This window comes from Rattus norvegicus, chromosome 17 (assembly GCF_036323735.1).
Source record: "Rattus norvegicus strain BN/NHsdMcwi chromosome 17, GRCr8, whole genome shotgun sequence".
Lineage (NCBI taxonomy): Eukaryota > Metazoa > Chordata > Mammalia > Rodentia > Muridae > Rattus > Rattus norvegicus.
In genome coordinates this window covers 7,296,115-7,311,423 of record NC_086035.1, presented here as the reverse complement: position 1 = coordinate 7,311,423, position 15,309 = coordinate 7,296,115, and the positions used below count along the sequence as shown (strand labels likewise).

The 15,309-nt window shown below is 48.0% G+C and overlaps 2 long non-coding RNA genes across 2 annotated transcripts; one reads left to right on the top strand and one right to left on the bottom strand.

Moving 5' to 3' along the window:
* Positions 1–10,414: 10,414 nt before the first annotated feature.
* LOC134482669 (uncharacterized) lies at positions 10,415–11,256 on the top strand. Its single transcript, XR_010059052.1, has 2 exons — positions 10,415–10,619; positions 10,969–11,256. It is a non-coding gene; the product is annotated as an uncharacterized LOC134482669 (long non-coding RNA).
* A 515-nt stretch (positions 11,257–11,771) lies between these two features.
* On the bottom strand, positions 11,772–14,990 carry LOC120097914 (uncharacterized). Its single transcript, XR_010059053.1, has 2 exons — positions 14,252–14,990; positions 11,772–11,993 (listed from the first exon to the last, which is right to left on the bottom strand). It is a non-coding gene; the product is annotated as an uncharacterized LOC120097914 (long non-coding RNA).
* Between the last annotated feature and the right edge of the window lie 319 nt (positions 14,991–15,309).

Genomic DNA, 15,309 nt, shown 5'->3' with positions numbered 1-15,309 from the left:
TATTTTTATCACAAGCTGAAAATAGAAAATCCAATTGTAGAACATCCAGTGATGTGCTGATTCAGATATAAAATGTTTCCTCCATGGAGAGATGGCTCAGCAGTTAAGAGCACTGACTGCTCTTGTGGAGGGCATGGTTTAGTTCCCAACACCCATGTGGTTGTGCCCAGCCTTCACAATCCCAGTTCCACGGGACCAGACACCCTCTCCTGATCTGTGCCATCCCAGTTTGCATGTGGCCCATATACATACGTTCATGAAGACACCTAGACAGATAAGTAAGTAAACAAGGTTCCCTATAGTCTCATGTGTTGAACAACTGGCCTCAAGATGGTAACACTGTTTCAGAATGTGGTGGTATCTTCAGGAAGTGAGATCTGCCTGGAGGACATAGTTCTGGGGACAGGAACTCAGGGCCTAACACTTGTCTCTGTCTCTTCCCTTTTCTATGCTTCCTGGATGCCAGGAGGTGCTGGTTGCTGACACAGCCCTGATGTATCGCGCCACAGAATCCTCTGACACACTAAGCCAAAAATAAGCCTTTATTCCTTTTAGTATGTTTAGTCAGGTATGGTATCATTGCAACAAAATATCAATTAAAGCAGATGCAACAAAAATATCAGTTAAATCCCTTGGCCAACAAAAAATAGAAATTGAGGTGTGTGGTGGCTTGACTGGAAATAACTCCCAAAGGCTCTCCTATTTGAATGCTTGGTCATTAAGGAGTGACACTGCTTGACAGGGATCGGGAGGTATAGCCTTGCTGGAGGAAGTGTGTCGCTGTTGGCAGGCTTTGAGATTTTCCAATGCTCAAGCCAGGTCCACTGTCTCTCTCTATCCTGTGGCTCTGGATACAGAACTCTCAGTTACCTCTCCAGCACCCTGTCTGCGTGCACACTGCCATGCTTCCTGCCATGATGGCAATGGACTAAACTTCTGAAACTGTGAGTTACCACTGATTAAATTCTTTCCTTTTGCAATGGTCTTGGTATCACTTCACAGCAATAGGACACTAAGACAAGGTGCATACGACAGATAGGCACAGTTAGGTCTATGTGGTTTCACAGCAAGCAACACAGAGGAGGCTCTCAGATGCTAAACTGCTTGGGCATTTTCCCACACGCTCCTTCAATTGAGTGTCTTGGTTGGGTCTGTGAAGATAATTAAAGTGCCTGTTAGCTTGGGTAGAAGAAACTCCAACTTTCTTTTTTAATCTCTCTCTCTAAATTAGACTTTTCTTTAGTTATAAATACAAATACTGTCTTAGTTAAGGTTTTACTGCTGTGAACAGACATGACTAAAGCAACATTATAAGGACAATATTTCATTGGGGCTGGCTTACAGGTTCAAAGGTTCAGTCCGTTGTCATCAAGGTGGGAGCATGGCAGCATCCAGGCAGGCATGGTGCAGGAGGAGCTGAGAGTTCAATGTCTTCATCTGAAGGCTGCTAATGGAAGACTGAATTCCGGGCAGCTAGGGTGAAGGTCTTAAGCCCATACCCACAGTGACACACCCACTCCAACAAGGTCACACCTCCTAATAGTGCTACTCTCTGGGCCAAGCATATACAAATCATTACATTCCACTCCCTGGCCCCCATAGGCTTGTTCAAACACATGAGTCTATGGGGGCCATATCTAGTCATAGCATAATTTAAAAAGTACATTTGCTCCAACTTCCAAAGTCCCCATAGCCTATAGCAGTCTCAATAATGTTAAAAGTCCAAAGTTGAAAATCTCTTCTGAGATTCATCCAATCACTTAATTGTAATCCCCAAAGCAAGACAGGAAACCAGCTGGGCAAACTCCCCACTCTGCATGATGTCAAAGCAATCTTGAGATCTCCACTCCTTTTTTGTCTTTGTTGATGGCAACAAACTTCTTTCTCCTGAGCTGGTTCTACTCCCTGGCTAGCAGCTTTCCTCAGCAGGTATCCCATGGTTCTGGCATTTCAAACATCTTGTGGTCTCCAAGGCAACCTCAGTGTTACAGCTTCTTGTTCCAATGTCAGGGGTCCACACATGATGGTCTGGGCTCCTCCAAAGAGTTTGCTTCACTTCTGTAGCTCTGCCCTCTGTAGCACTCTAAGCTCAGGTTGATCCACTCCACTGCCGCTGCTGTTCTTGGTGATCATCCCTTGGTACTGGCATCTCCAATACACTGTGGTCTTCCACTACAGCTAGGCTTCACCAATAGCCTCTCATAGGCTCTCTTCATGGTGGCAAGCCTCAAATCCTTTGCGTGACCCCTTCAGTCCTGGGTTGTCAATTACAACTGAGGCTGCACCTTCACCAATGCCTCTCACAGTGCCCAGCCTCAGCTGTTTTTCATGACCCCTTCATGCCTTCAAAACCAGTACCACCTGGGTGACTCTTACACATTACCAAGTAGCTGCAGCACGAGGTACGACCTTGGCAGTCTCTGGAACACAGCTTCTTTGTGCTCTCAGAAAACACTTCTAAGAAGATTTCACCTCAGTGATGCTGGTCTCTCCTTAATCACCACTAATTTCTCAGCTCCGGCTAACCAGCATCAGTTGTCCCAGTCGTCCATTCTATTTTCTACTCTATGGCCAGAGCCACATGGCCTAAGCTGCCATTCTGTTGCTTGCAGGAGCTGGAACATGCCCCCCCCCCCTTGTTCTATTACATTATCACCAGCTTCCTCTTTTCTAACTCCTTCACTGCCTAAGCTTGGCTGTCCAGGATCTTGCTCTGTAGACCTTGAACTCAGAGATCTGCATGCCTGTCTCCTGGAATTAAAGGTGTGTACCACAATGACTGGTTCTAAACTTAGCTGGGTAGGATCTTGCCCCCAAAGTCCCTCAATCTGCTATCTCCTAGACCATAAGATTCAATTTCATTTCACTTCCTGGAGCCCCTCTAATACTTTAACCATGTATTTTTTATTTTTCCTTTCTAAGTTTGCTACACTTGTTCAAAATGCTCTTCGCGAGACTCAACCAGAGAACACAGTCTCTGCTGGGCTCTTTTGAGGCTTCCTTTGTCAATGCAATTAATATAAATCTCTTTACCTCAGCCTCAGGCAGTCCCTTCAGACAATGGCAAAAAACAGCCACGTTCTTCACCAAAACATCACAAAAACAGTCTCTCAGCCACATACTAAAGTTCTTCTCCACTGAAACCTCTTGGGCCAGGTCTGTGCAGTTCAAATCGCTCACAGCAACAAAGTCTTCTGCATTCCTACTAGGGTGCCTCATTAGTTAAGCCTTCTACTGCTGTCCAAATCCAAAGTCACCAAATCCACATTCTTCCAAGCAAAACCATGGTTAGGCCCATCACAGCAATGCCCCAGTCCCTGGTACTAACTTCTCTGTCTCAGGGTTTTACTGCTGAGAGCAGACACCATGACTAAGGCAAGTCTTACAAGGACAATATTTAATTGGGGCTGGTTTAGAGGTTCAGAGGTTCAGTCCATTGTCATCAAGGTGGGAGCATGGCAGCATCCAGGCAGGCATGGTGCAGGCAGAGCTGAATTCTATCTACATCATAATCTGAAGGCTGCTAGTGGAAGACCGACTTCTAGGCAGCTAGGATGAGAGTCTTATAGCCCACACCCACAGTGCACACCTACTCCAACAGAGCCACATCCCCTAATAGTGCCACTCCCTGGGCCAAGCATATACAAACCATCACAAACACCAGCCCTTCATTGGGTAACACCTGTCACTTTGTCACCAGTGAAAAGCCCATACATATATATAAATTCCTTTTGTATTACTACTGTGTTTGTCATCACTGTGGAATTATAGTAGTTATTAGATTTCCTTAGTCTTATTATCAAATTCATAATAAAGAAAGTGGATACTTACATCCCCTTTGTTCGTTTGTTTTGAGATGGGGGTCTCCCTGCATAGCCCAAGTTGGCCTTGAACCCACCATGATCCTACAGCTTCAACCTGCCAAGTGTTGGGATAGTGGGCATGTGCCACCATGCCCAGTGCATAAGATTCTACAAAAACCGTTTTTTATTTCTTAGTAACACAGTTATGTTTGGAACCCCATGCATTTCACTGTATTGTTTATAAATAGAATTCCAAGAAAAGGTTCATAGACCTCACCAGGGCGTCAAGAGATCCACACAGCAGAGAGGATGGCTAGCCACAGTCAGGGGAGGTGGCTAGCCCACCACCAAGTAGGCTTAGTGAGATGGAAGGCAAGCTCAAGGCCAGCAGCGTGGGCTTCACAGTGAGAACTGTCCCTGCCCCCCTCCCGCCCCCACAAACAAAACAAGACCAAAAGGACAGCTGCGGCAAGCTCGAGATCTCCAAACCGGCCAGTTCTGCACAGTGAGCCAGCTTCCCTCCTGTTAGGCCCTGAAGTCTGTGGGTGCTGAGGCCAAAGGACGGGTTACAGAGCTGGTTAGGCAGCTGCATGCAGTCATCGCTTTGGTGTGTACCTACTTCATTTTATTTTATTTTATTTCCTCTCCGGCCTCTCAAGTGGCCAACTGCTATCCTGTCCTACAGGACAGCTGAGAAACGCGCTGGTATTCTTAAACGGCCATCTGTTTAACACTGCTCAGCCAGGCGATTTTCCTACTGATGTGTGTGTGTGTGAATGTGTGTCTTTAGACATCTGAGCAGGTCGCAGGTTCAAGGCCCACGCTGTGGTCTTTGGAGGTGCAGGCTCTTGGTCCTTGGTCCTGAAGGAGAGAGCAGCACCCTACAGGGTAGAGAAGGTAGTCCATGAGGGAACACTTGAGAGCTTTCATTTGGAGGTGTGTTCTAAACTGATTTCTGCGACGGTAGCACCCGTGTTCATTCTTTTTCCCGCGCGCGCACGCGCGCGCGCGTGTGTGTGTGTGTGTGTGTTATGAACATGTGCATGCTTGTTTGGATGTGTGCGGTGCTCGTGTGTGCTTGCTGGTTTGGAGGTCTGAGGTGGGCTTCACGCATCTCCTTCCAACATTCTCCACATTGTATTTTGAGGTGGAGTCCCTCACTGAACCCAGAGCTGGCCCTTTCAGCTGGGCTAGCTTCTTCCAGGGAGTCCAATCAGCCTCCCACTCACAGGGTCTATGAGCAGGCTGCCGTGGGTCCTGGGGAATCTCGACTCCAGTCCTCACACTTCTGTAAACATTCTCTCTATCCACTAGGCCATCGCCCCAGCCCTATGTTCATCCTTTCTGGGACCCTCGCTTGTTTCAGTGTTCCTGCTAAACCGCTTTTCCTTGTCCCTTTGAGATTTTTCTGTTTAGTCATTGTTGGTTTCTCATACCTGCCGCCGACATGCCATGGGTACTCTCAAAGCTGCTGTCTTAGGGTTTCTACTGCTGTGAAGAGATACGACGGCCACAGCGCTCTTATAAAGGGAAACATTTAGCCGGGGCTGGCTTACACTTTCAGAGGTTTAGTCCATTATTGTCATGGCAGGAAGCATGGTGGCATGCAGGCAGGCATGGTGCAGGGATAGGAGCTGAGAGTCCTACATTGGCAGGCACTCAGAAGTGAATGTCTCACTGGGTTTGCATTGGACATCTGAGACCTCAAAGCCTGAACCTATTCCAAGAAGGGGACACATCCTACTAGTGCCATTCCCTATGAGCATATGGGGGCCATGTTTAGTCAAACCACCACGGGTGGCGTGCGTTGTACTCTGTGAAACACCTTCATAGTCATCGACCGATAACGGGTTTTCTCCAAGTAGGATTCAGAAGACCCTGAAATTGCCCCATCTGTGGAGTCAGAATATCTGACACAAACCCTGGTTCTGATCTCTTCCCTGATCTGTGACTTGCAAGCATTTGAAATTTGAAGATCTTATGTGAATCTCATGAAAACGGTATCCATGGAGTAGGAAAATACCGGCTTTTTCTAGAAACCAGGACCTTACACGGGCTTGTTCATGAGAAGACATCTATACCGTGTCAGCTGGTAAGAGATGATCCAGAGAGCAGTGAGGGGGAAAGGGACTCACAGGAGGAGACCCCTGTCAATCAGAACATGTGAATTAAAGCACAGAGAATGGAGGCCTGAAGGGGGCCCATGGGCAGCTGAGGTTAGGGTAAGGGAAATTGTCAGAGGGAACTGGCCAATGGGAGCTCTATCTACGGCAGGGCTTTCTTACTACTTACAAATGCCGTACTTGCCAGTTTGCCTCTGGGCTCAAATTTAAAATCAATACTCTGGTTGTTTTCAGTGGCATTCATGGACATGCATAAAATGTCAAAAATCCTGAGCTGCTCGATAGGTTTCCCATGGAGATGGAGCAGGGCGAAGCTTGGCTCTCTGCGTGCTTGTTTATGCGCTCTCTCCCTCTCTCTCTCCCTCCCCCTCTCCCCCCTCTCCCTCTCTCTCTCTCTCTCTCTCTCTCTCTCTCTCTCTCTCTCTCTCTCTGCTGACAGTTTGTCTAGCAGTGTCTCACTTTACACAGCTTTGAGCATGGCATTGGTGATGTCACTGCTTGGTGCTCTTAGGAACGGTGCTAATTTCTAGGTTCCCAAAGGCGGAGGTTTGCCCCACCAGGAAAAAGTCTGACTTAGGTGAGCCTTATTCGGTCAGCTTTTAATCTTGATCCTATCAGCCCAATGTCAGTGGATCCATAACGTCTATTAGATGTGGTGTGTTTAGGAGTAACGTAATATAGTATCGTTCATTGAGACACAGTAATCCAGCACTCACAGGAGCCCTACGGGCTGAGAAGGTGGCAGGTTTGCTAAGAACAGATATGAGAAAGATGTGTGCACACGGTTCTCCGTCAGCTGGATTTTAGCTAAAAAGGCACAACTTGACTTTAGCTTTGGAGGCTGCTCTCAAAGATGCATTTACAGCCAAGAGACAAGAACAGACCGGCTTCTGCTGCCAGAAGGAGGCATGCTCAAAAGGTTATTGTCTTCATGGCCCAGGTCCCTGTTAACAGTACAGCCAGCTGAGGCCCAGGCTTTAACAAGAGAGACTTGGGGAGGGACACATAGCCAAGGTATAATAGAGAGAGGAGATGCAAAGGGAGCAAGAAAACCACAGTCAGAGGTGGGGAAGCGGATGGTGGGATTAACGTGAATGTCTCTCAAAGGTGAGAGAGAGAGCACCCATCCTGTGAGAGACTCGGAAAGGTCAGCCTGAAGTCTGAAGAAAGGGCACACTGCCTTTGCCAGGGAATGTCCCAGGTGCCCTTTGTTGATGATGGGGACAGAGGACAGAGACAAAGAATGAGTAGGTCAGGAGGCTGCCCTCCAGTCGGCAGGTGTGGGAGGATGAGGAAGGATGGCAAGAGGTAACGCTGTGAAGAGAAACGTTGTTTCAAACCACCGGCAGGACAAAGCAGTGAGGAAGAAGTTAGTGTGTGCTTCAGAAGAGTGGGCTGTGATTTTTGGAGGGTTTTGTTTCGTTTATTGTTGTTGCCGCTTTTGTCTTTTTGAGACAAGATGGAACTTGCTTGTGCTGGATCACAGAGAGACAGAATATGACGTCCCGGGGCGGAGGGAGGCTTCTGCCAGTAAACAAAAGCATGGAAAAGATACACTGTAGCAAGCGTAGATACTCACCTACCCTTGGGGTTGGAGTCTTGGCTCTACCCCATGGCAGGACGACATCCATCCACCTGGGGGAATGCTGCTGAGGAATAGAGCATAATTACCTCATAGCAGGTGGAGTCACTTGGAAATTTCTCAGAAGTTATGGCCTGGAAAGTTTACTGAGTCTGCCTTTGCCATGAATAAAAGCAATTAGGACCGGGCATTTGGTGGCGATCCAGGCTTACTTTCCTCACATGTAAAACCAAACCCATCAAACATCTTAAGGAAGTAAAACTTCCCATTTTTACTTGTCTACTTTTCTTATTCATAAAAAAAAAATAAAGCCTTTTATCTACAGATGTTGTAGGAGACCGACTCCAGCCAGGCTTATGTCAAATTGTCACAAAACCCCAAATTAACAAGACCTGACTGCATGACGCTGTGTAGCTGCAGGGCCTGAGTGTCCTTAATTGGCCTGCCTACAGGCACAGGAAAGCAGGCTAGCTGGTCGTGATAAAATGCTTCCAGACAGACTGTAATAAACAGCCACTTCTAGGAAGTGCTGTGTAGAAGCTGATCTAACAGCAGCTTACTCCGATGACGCGTCCGAGCCTCAAGAATTGAGATATTAAACTATGATGGGCCAGGGAAGCCAGTCACCTCTACTGTGTCTCACGGCTGTTAGTGCCCTTTCTCTGTCACTGGGCACAGAAGGAAAGCACTCACCACCCCTTGAAGCTCCTGGGCAATGTCTTCCCACTCGACTTCTGGGTATGGATGTAGCAAGCCTCCAGCTAGACTCCTCCACCAGGTCCACCAGACATGGGCATCTCTCCAGCCCTTCAACAAAACACAAACCAGCAATTCAAACTGTTGTTTAAAAATCAGACATTCTACATGACAGCAAGGAAGCGCTAAAAGCCGCCTCCTGCAGTAAAAGCATTATGTTTGTGTATGAGCAGAAAACTTGGTGCCCAGGACTATTGTGATTCCTAATGCGGGCTGCTCTCAGACTCTCAGCCGAGGTGTTTCAAGTGGTATCTGTTGGCACCGCACTGCACACGGGGCAAACATCACATGCCATGTGTTAAAAAACAGAGGCTTCCGTGAAGTTGCACATGACAGCTGCCAGAAACACCTCAGATTCATTACCCATATGATTATCAAACCAATTTTTGGTTACCACGCATTCAGATACCCTTCACTGTTGGAAAGTTGGTTACAACCTCCGTGTTCAGGTCATGTCCCCATTTGGGGTCACAATTTGCAGCCTAAGAGGCTGTGTACTAGATGACTGGTTAATATAAATACTAATGATACTATATTGATTCAGCCAGCCCCCTATTGGTACAAAGTCAGGGTACCTGTCACTGTATAAAATTGTCAGAAATCATGTATTATATGCCCTTATGGGCATAAAACTGGGCCTCCTATCAATTCACAGTCTTGATGGGAAAATGGGAATTCAGAATTAAGTCCTATCTTCTATCCTTCCTCCATCCCCCACCCCATCTCCTTCCCACTCCCCAAGCTTCCTCTCTTCACAGCTCTGGTATAGCTGGAATGAAGGCAGCCGAGAAGTGCTATTTTCATTTCTGCATTCTATTGGGAATGGCTTTCCGGGACCCCTAGTCATTTTTATGACCAAGTGATAGTTGTGAATGGTCTCCACAATCCCTAAGCAGGGGGTCGTATGGGACTGAATTATAAGGCTGTGCTCCACTTGCTCAGTAACCACTGTCCCATTGCTGGCAGCCTTGTCTGTCTACCCATCTCCCCTGGAAAAATCAGAGATGAGCATTTCCTTCTCCACAGGCTAGCTATTACGTCGCTTCGGAGAAGGGGCGTTGGAAATCCGTTATAACTCCTGTCACAAGCTGCATTCGTGGATCTGGGAACACAGATGTGTAGGCTACTTCTGAGAGCCTTGTTCACCCTCAGTTTCCTGTAGCCTCAGGCCCCGGCGTGTGCAGGGAATGGGTCTGTTTAGAGGGCAGAGACTCAACGTCATGGCTCATGTTGTGTTTTATAAAAAAATAAGAAAGAGAAGGAATATGCTTGGTGGATGTGCAGTCAGGGGTGGGGAAAGGGGAGCCTCTGTGGGCACACGGCTGAGGTATCCCTTCCCCGTGAGGGACCAGTCACATGATAGTGTAGTATAGAATAGAGTTTATTCAGGGCGTGGGGAGAGGAGTTGAGAGGGTAGTAGAGACAGAGAAAGTCAGAGGGGGAAGGAGAGCAGGGCGAGGGGCGAGTAGCTCCTTTCATATCATAGTGAGTCACGCACTCCTGGCTATTGCCAGGTAACTGTGGGGCGGAGCCTAGACGAAATGCCAACGGCTCATCCTGCCTCGCAGTGATGGTGCCCGCAGATGGTCAGCACTGAATGCAGTGTTCAAGACGGAGTGGAGGAAAAGATAGGCTTCATCCTAGGTTGGGACAAATACTGGCCTCTAGAACTCGAAAAAATTAGCTCAGCCGAGTCTACGGGCCTGGCCTCGGCCGGCCAATTAAGTCTCTACAATTAAACTCGGCATTGCTTATTATAATCGGTTCAACCTTTATTCTGGTAACATGTAGATTAAAAGTCCTGCCTTATGTTGGAATTGCAGTTCGGAGCTCCCTACTCCCACCTGTTAGCATTCTATCTAAGCTCCACCCCCACAGTTACCTGGCAACAGCCAGGTATGCTCCACCCCACAGTTACCTGGCAACAAGCCAGGTGTGCCTGACAGTATAAAAGGGGCTGCTTGCCCTCTCCTCACTCTCTCTTGTTCTTACCTCTTGCCCCTTTCTCCCCCCATTCCCCTCCCCACCTCTCTCCACGTGCTCTTGCTCATGGCTGGCCTCTTCTTTTTCTCTACTCCTTTTCTCTCTCTCTTATCCCTCTCTTACCCCCCCCCTCCCCGTTGTCTCTACCATTCCAATAAACATGTGAGACCGTGTTGGCCTGGTGTGGTTTGTCCAGACCCAAGCCGTGATTTCCATCCCAACCCCAACGGTCCCCAAACATGAGGCCTTGAGGTTTGTCCAAGCTAACTGGGCAGAGAGAGATGTCTGTCCAGGTCCTCTCTAACCTCCCCTCCCCCTCTCCACGCTCTGGAATTGGAAGCAGACAGGTTTTCCTCAGCCTTTTGGGGGCACGTAAGTCTCAGCCTTTGTTCTGCTGGGAGTAGCTTGACAATCCTGCCTGCGTTCACGTTGTCTTCTCACCCAGTCCATGCCAGTATGGGCCGGCTGGCTGTTGGGGGGAGAGGCTTGGCTAGCCAAGTTCTCACTCCGCCTCCCGAGATCAATTAAACCCTTGGCTCATTTCCCTGTGAAGCGCCTACAGTAATTTCGGGACCAGGGTCTCACCCCTGATCGGCTTCTCTCAGGCGCTGTGTTCACAGCTGCCTCCGTGGTGTGGAGAGCATGCCCTGAAGAACAGCCAGGAGGAGGGAACAGCTAAGGGTCAGGTCTCCCAACATGGCTGCCCTTGTCTTTTTCCTAGACCCTTTTATCTGCCTGTTTTATGGCGAAAGCCACGGAGCTAGCCCAGTTCCATTTCCTGTTGGTTCAGGGTGGAGAGGGCCTCGTCCTGTGGGCTACACTGCGTCTCAACTGGAAGAGGAAAGACGTACATTCTCTGGCTGTCAGCTGTGTGTGGGCCTGTCTTCCCGTAACTGGACACCGTCAGGGGTGGGAACAGTGGATAACCCAAAAGAACAGAGGAATTATCTTCTGGTAGCATTTCATGTCGCTTTGTGTCAGCATTCCACAATAAATGATGCCACTAGTTGCTGAGTGTTGGTTTGTCCCCCTTGTGCTGAGGGAGATAGTTTTTGTTTCACGGGGGCCTCATGCTGTGCAGAACTCAGAGTTCTGTCTTCAGCAGAACCAGTGTGACCCGGCATGTCGCCGCTGCTTGGGTATTGGTGAATGAATTTTAAAAAAACTATGAATCCAGTGCCTGAGGTCAGAACCCAATTGTCTCCAAAATCGAGTTCTTCCAACCCACTGATCTTCTTCGAGTCCACACCTGAGGGCCAGAATTGAGGACAGAGGCCAGGGCAAGCGGAAGGAGCAGCTGTCAGGAGAAGGAGAAGGACCTGGGGAAATGGGTTTGACCTAGTATGGACGGAGCTGGAATTTCTGCTCACCTGAAGCCCCTGCTCTGAAACGTGAACCGTTTACATCCTGGCATTAAAAATGAGCTCTGTCTGCTCGAGCTAGATTGCAGCTGTCATCAATGGCCACTTTTTTATACCTTAACTTGGGTTGAATTTAGAAAGGAAAAGGAGAGGAGAATGCAAATCCCATCCATTTTGGTCCTTTATTTGAAAGGGCTTTGTCTGTGTGCTTGCATGCACGTGACCAAAATCCACAAGTGTGGGGCACTTTCTTCCAGTGTACGGCAGCTTTTGTTACACCCAGTTCTGCGTGGGAGGCAGCACCAACGCGGTGTTCAAAATGGTTTGAGATCCAGATTGTGGCACATGTTAGCTGTTGTATCCATTACTAATTTGTAAGCCTTATCTGCGGAACAAGAGAATGTGATTAGGATCAACATTTAATAAACATTAACATCTGTCACAGGTAGAAACAAAACACAGCCCACTCCCTGGCTCTCCTGTAGCAACCACATTGTATTCATTCCTTTACCAACTGGTTCCTCCACTAAACACTTCTAAAGGCACTGTAGTGACCCAGGGACTGGAGCTTCACTTAACCGCTGTCTGGCCTTAAACCTCTGTCTCCGTAATAAATGTACCAAGTGGAATGTAGTATTTGAAACTGGGGCCAATAGCAGGTGTATAAAGGTCAGGGTAGGCAGAGCATGATTAATTGGGGAAACTGAGGCAAGGTTGACGTCATGGGGGCAGAGAGGACAGGGAGGTTTGGCAGGTACCAAGTCATCCAGGACTTTGAAAGTCAGATAAGGATTTTGTCTATGGCAGATGCCATCAAGCCAAGCTCAAAGGAGCACCTGGCTTTACTGTCTTTGGAGTTCAGAGACTAGTCGGGAAGCTCCCACTGCAGGGGCAATTCCGCCATCAAAGGAAAGGTGACCTATTGTTCAAGGCCCTTTGGGCATTGAGCCCGCCTCATGGCTTTCTCCCTGACATCCTGTCCTCGACTGAGGCAGAATAGAAGAATAAGGAAAATGGAGGAGACATGAGAGGGGAAAGAAACCCCTCACCAGCAGAGGATCGGGAATTCCAGCACAATTAACATTTCCTCACAGCCTTTCTCCTTCTCCAACTGTAAACCTACATTTTCTACAGAAACCCAACATATAGAAAACAAAAGTCGTTAGGTCCCTGTGGAACACTGTTGTGGCCAGAAGTTTGTCCCCACTGGACACCCCACTACCAAGGATATTAGGGTCCCATTTTGGGGTTCTTGGTCTCATTAACAAAAGAATTTAAGAACAGACTGAAACAGAAGCTTGAAGGCAGTTTTATCAGAATTATAAATAAAATTGCAAAACAGACAAACTGAGTATCTCATCTGCTGCCTGGAGGAGGGGGCTAGAGAAGAGAGAAAGGGTGCTGTTTGACTTAGGCATGGTGGACAGCAACACGAGGAGCAACCTTTCTTGTGGTGGAAAGAGGACCTTAAGAGAAAGTGTGAAGTTCAAGGTGTTAGGGAAAGCATCTTTAGAAAGAGAAAGGAGAAAGTATGCTTTTCTGAGTAATTCAGTGGCTTGGACTCAGGGGAAACTGCATGGCTGTGTTTTTGTAAGCAACTCGGGGCTGCAGGTGGAAATTCCAGGAAGAAAGAATACATTGTCTCACAATGTCTCATTCAAGACATAATTATTCCTCCCATCCTTTCAGTGTGGCTTAGGTGAAACCCGCCTCCCTGAAGGGTGGCCAGGTGATTGACAGTTACAATTAGTGGCTCCTGGTTTTAACATGCTAGATACATTATAACAAACACATCATAATAGACATAATCCCATCTAAGCCACATCCAGAGACACCATATAACCTAATCATCAAAGGGAGGGGAAAGGAAACATTACAACATTTTGAGATGTATTTTGAGAGACATCCAAAATGGTTTAAATGGCTAATGCTAGAACAATGGCCGTTCCTCACTCATGCTCTTGTGTTAATCTTTCCCCAAGTACCTTTCTTTCTGTTTTTACCTCTAGCTGTGCTTCACATTGGCTCACCCTGGACTCTTCTCCTACGTTAAACCTGATGTTACCTGAGGTGAATTCCCTAGAACATAAGGGGGACTCTTTCAGCTGCCAGGGTGACAGGGTGGGACCGTGCCTCCCCACCATTGCCATCCAGTCTCGCCTTGTGGAATTCAAGCCCCTCACTCTGTTGCAATAAAACCCAAAGACTTCAGGTAGCAAGGGTGAGGCAGTCTTGATTCACATTTCTAGAAGCAAGTCTAAGTCTAGACAAAAGGCAAAATGGTTGGCCCACAAATTTGGCACAGAGCAGTGGTTGTTATCATCCTAACTGTAAAATTCCTTCCCTTTCTCCCACATAGTGTGGGGTGTCAGAGAGTCAGACTTCTTGCTTGTCTACTGTAGCACCTGCCCCAGGTTCCCGTATCATCTGGGGTATTGGTACCCTCCCCCCTTCTTTTCCTGAAATGTTGGCTCAGTTAAGTAGCAGCCTGTGACTTTTAGCTCTAAGAGGTCGGAAAGCACCTGATTAAGCAGGAACCAGCTGATATCTAGGGACCCTTGTACCTTCTGCTAGTCTTCTATACTTTGATGAGCTCTAAAAGCACACCATACTAAAAGCGGACCATAGCGATTTATTCCTTACCCTCAGCTCCCCAGCCCTTGTGTCCGTGAGGTCAGGAGACACACCAAGCACAGTATAGAAAACAGGCAAGGATTATTAGGCAGAGAGTTGTAAAGAAAGAGAGAGAGAGAATTGACCGAGTTATGGTTGCTCTGAACATTTTAGGGAGACTTTACACTAGCTCTAAAGCCTCTAGGGTAGGAAGCTTTTCTTGACGAGGTCATCTCTGCTCAGGTGATTGGCCAGGCCATCTGGGACAGCAAAGCAGAGGAAGCTCTGCTCTTGGCCTCAGGCGCCACATGAGGACATTCTTAGCTTCTCAGTTGGTGCAAGCCCTTTAAAATATTTAAAACGAGTTGTACTTGTGAGTCAGGCACGGATGGCGAAGAATGGCTATTAAGGAAGTGATGGTAGCCCTAGCTAAGGGTCACTAGGCTCTGGACCTGGGATATCCCCACATCTCCACAGTCACCAAGTTCTATCCGGTGAGCCATCCCTGCAGGAGTGGCCCGACAGCTTCCTAAATGCATCCAGCAGCCTCAAAGCCAGGCTTACATCTCAGAAAACTCTAGCTAGGAGCTGAGCAGCTTTGACAATGAACTGTGCCTGACTGGTCTTGCACACCCCTTTCTCTGTTTCCACCAAAACTGTGACGCTTAACGCAGTGAAAGGGACCATAAAACCCGATCCATCCATGGACAGTGGGCATTCAGGATATCGTGGGTGCTACACATGGAAGCTAAGCACTTTGTACCTCACCTTAGGGTTCTGAAAGGGAGAGTGTTAGCATTCTAAGCTCCACCCTCCCCATAGTTACCTGGCAACAACCTGACACCATAAAAGGGGCTGCTTGCCCCCTCCTCACTCTCTTGCTCTTACCCTCTTCCCCCTTTGTCTCTTCTCTCCCCATCCCCCTCTCCCTTTCCCTCCACATGCTCATGGCCAGCTCTACTCCTCTCCTCTTTTACTCTTCTCGCTCTCTTGTCCCTCTTCCTTGTCTCGTCTTCTCATTAAACCTTTCCACGTGGAACCATGTTGGCCTGGTGTGGTTTGTTGGACGTGAACTGAGATGTCTACCC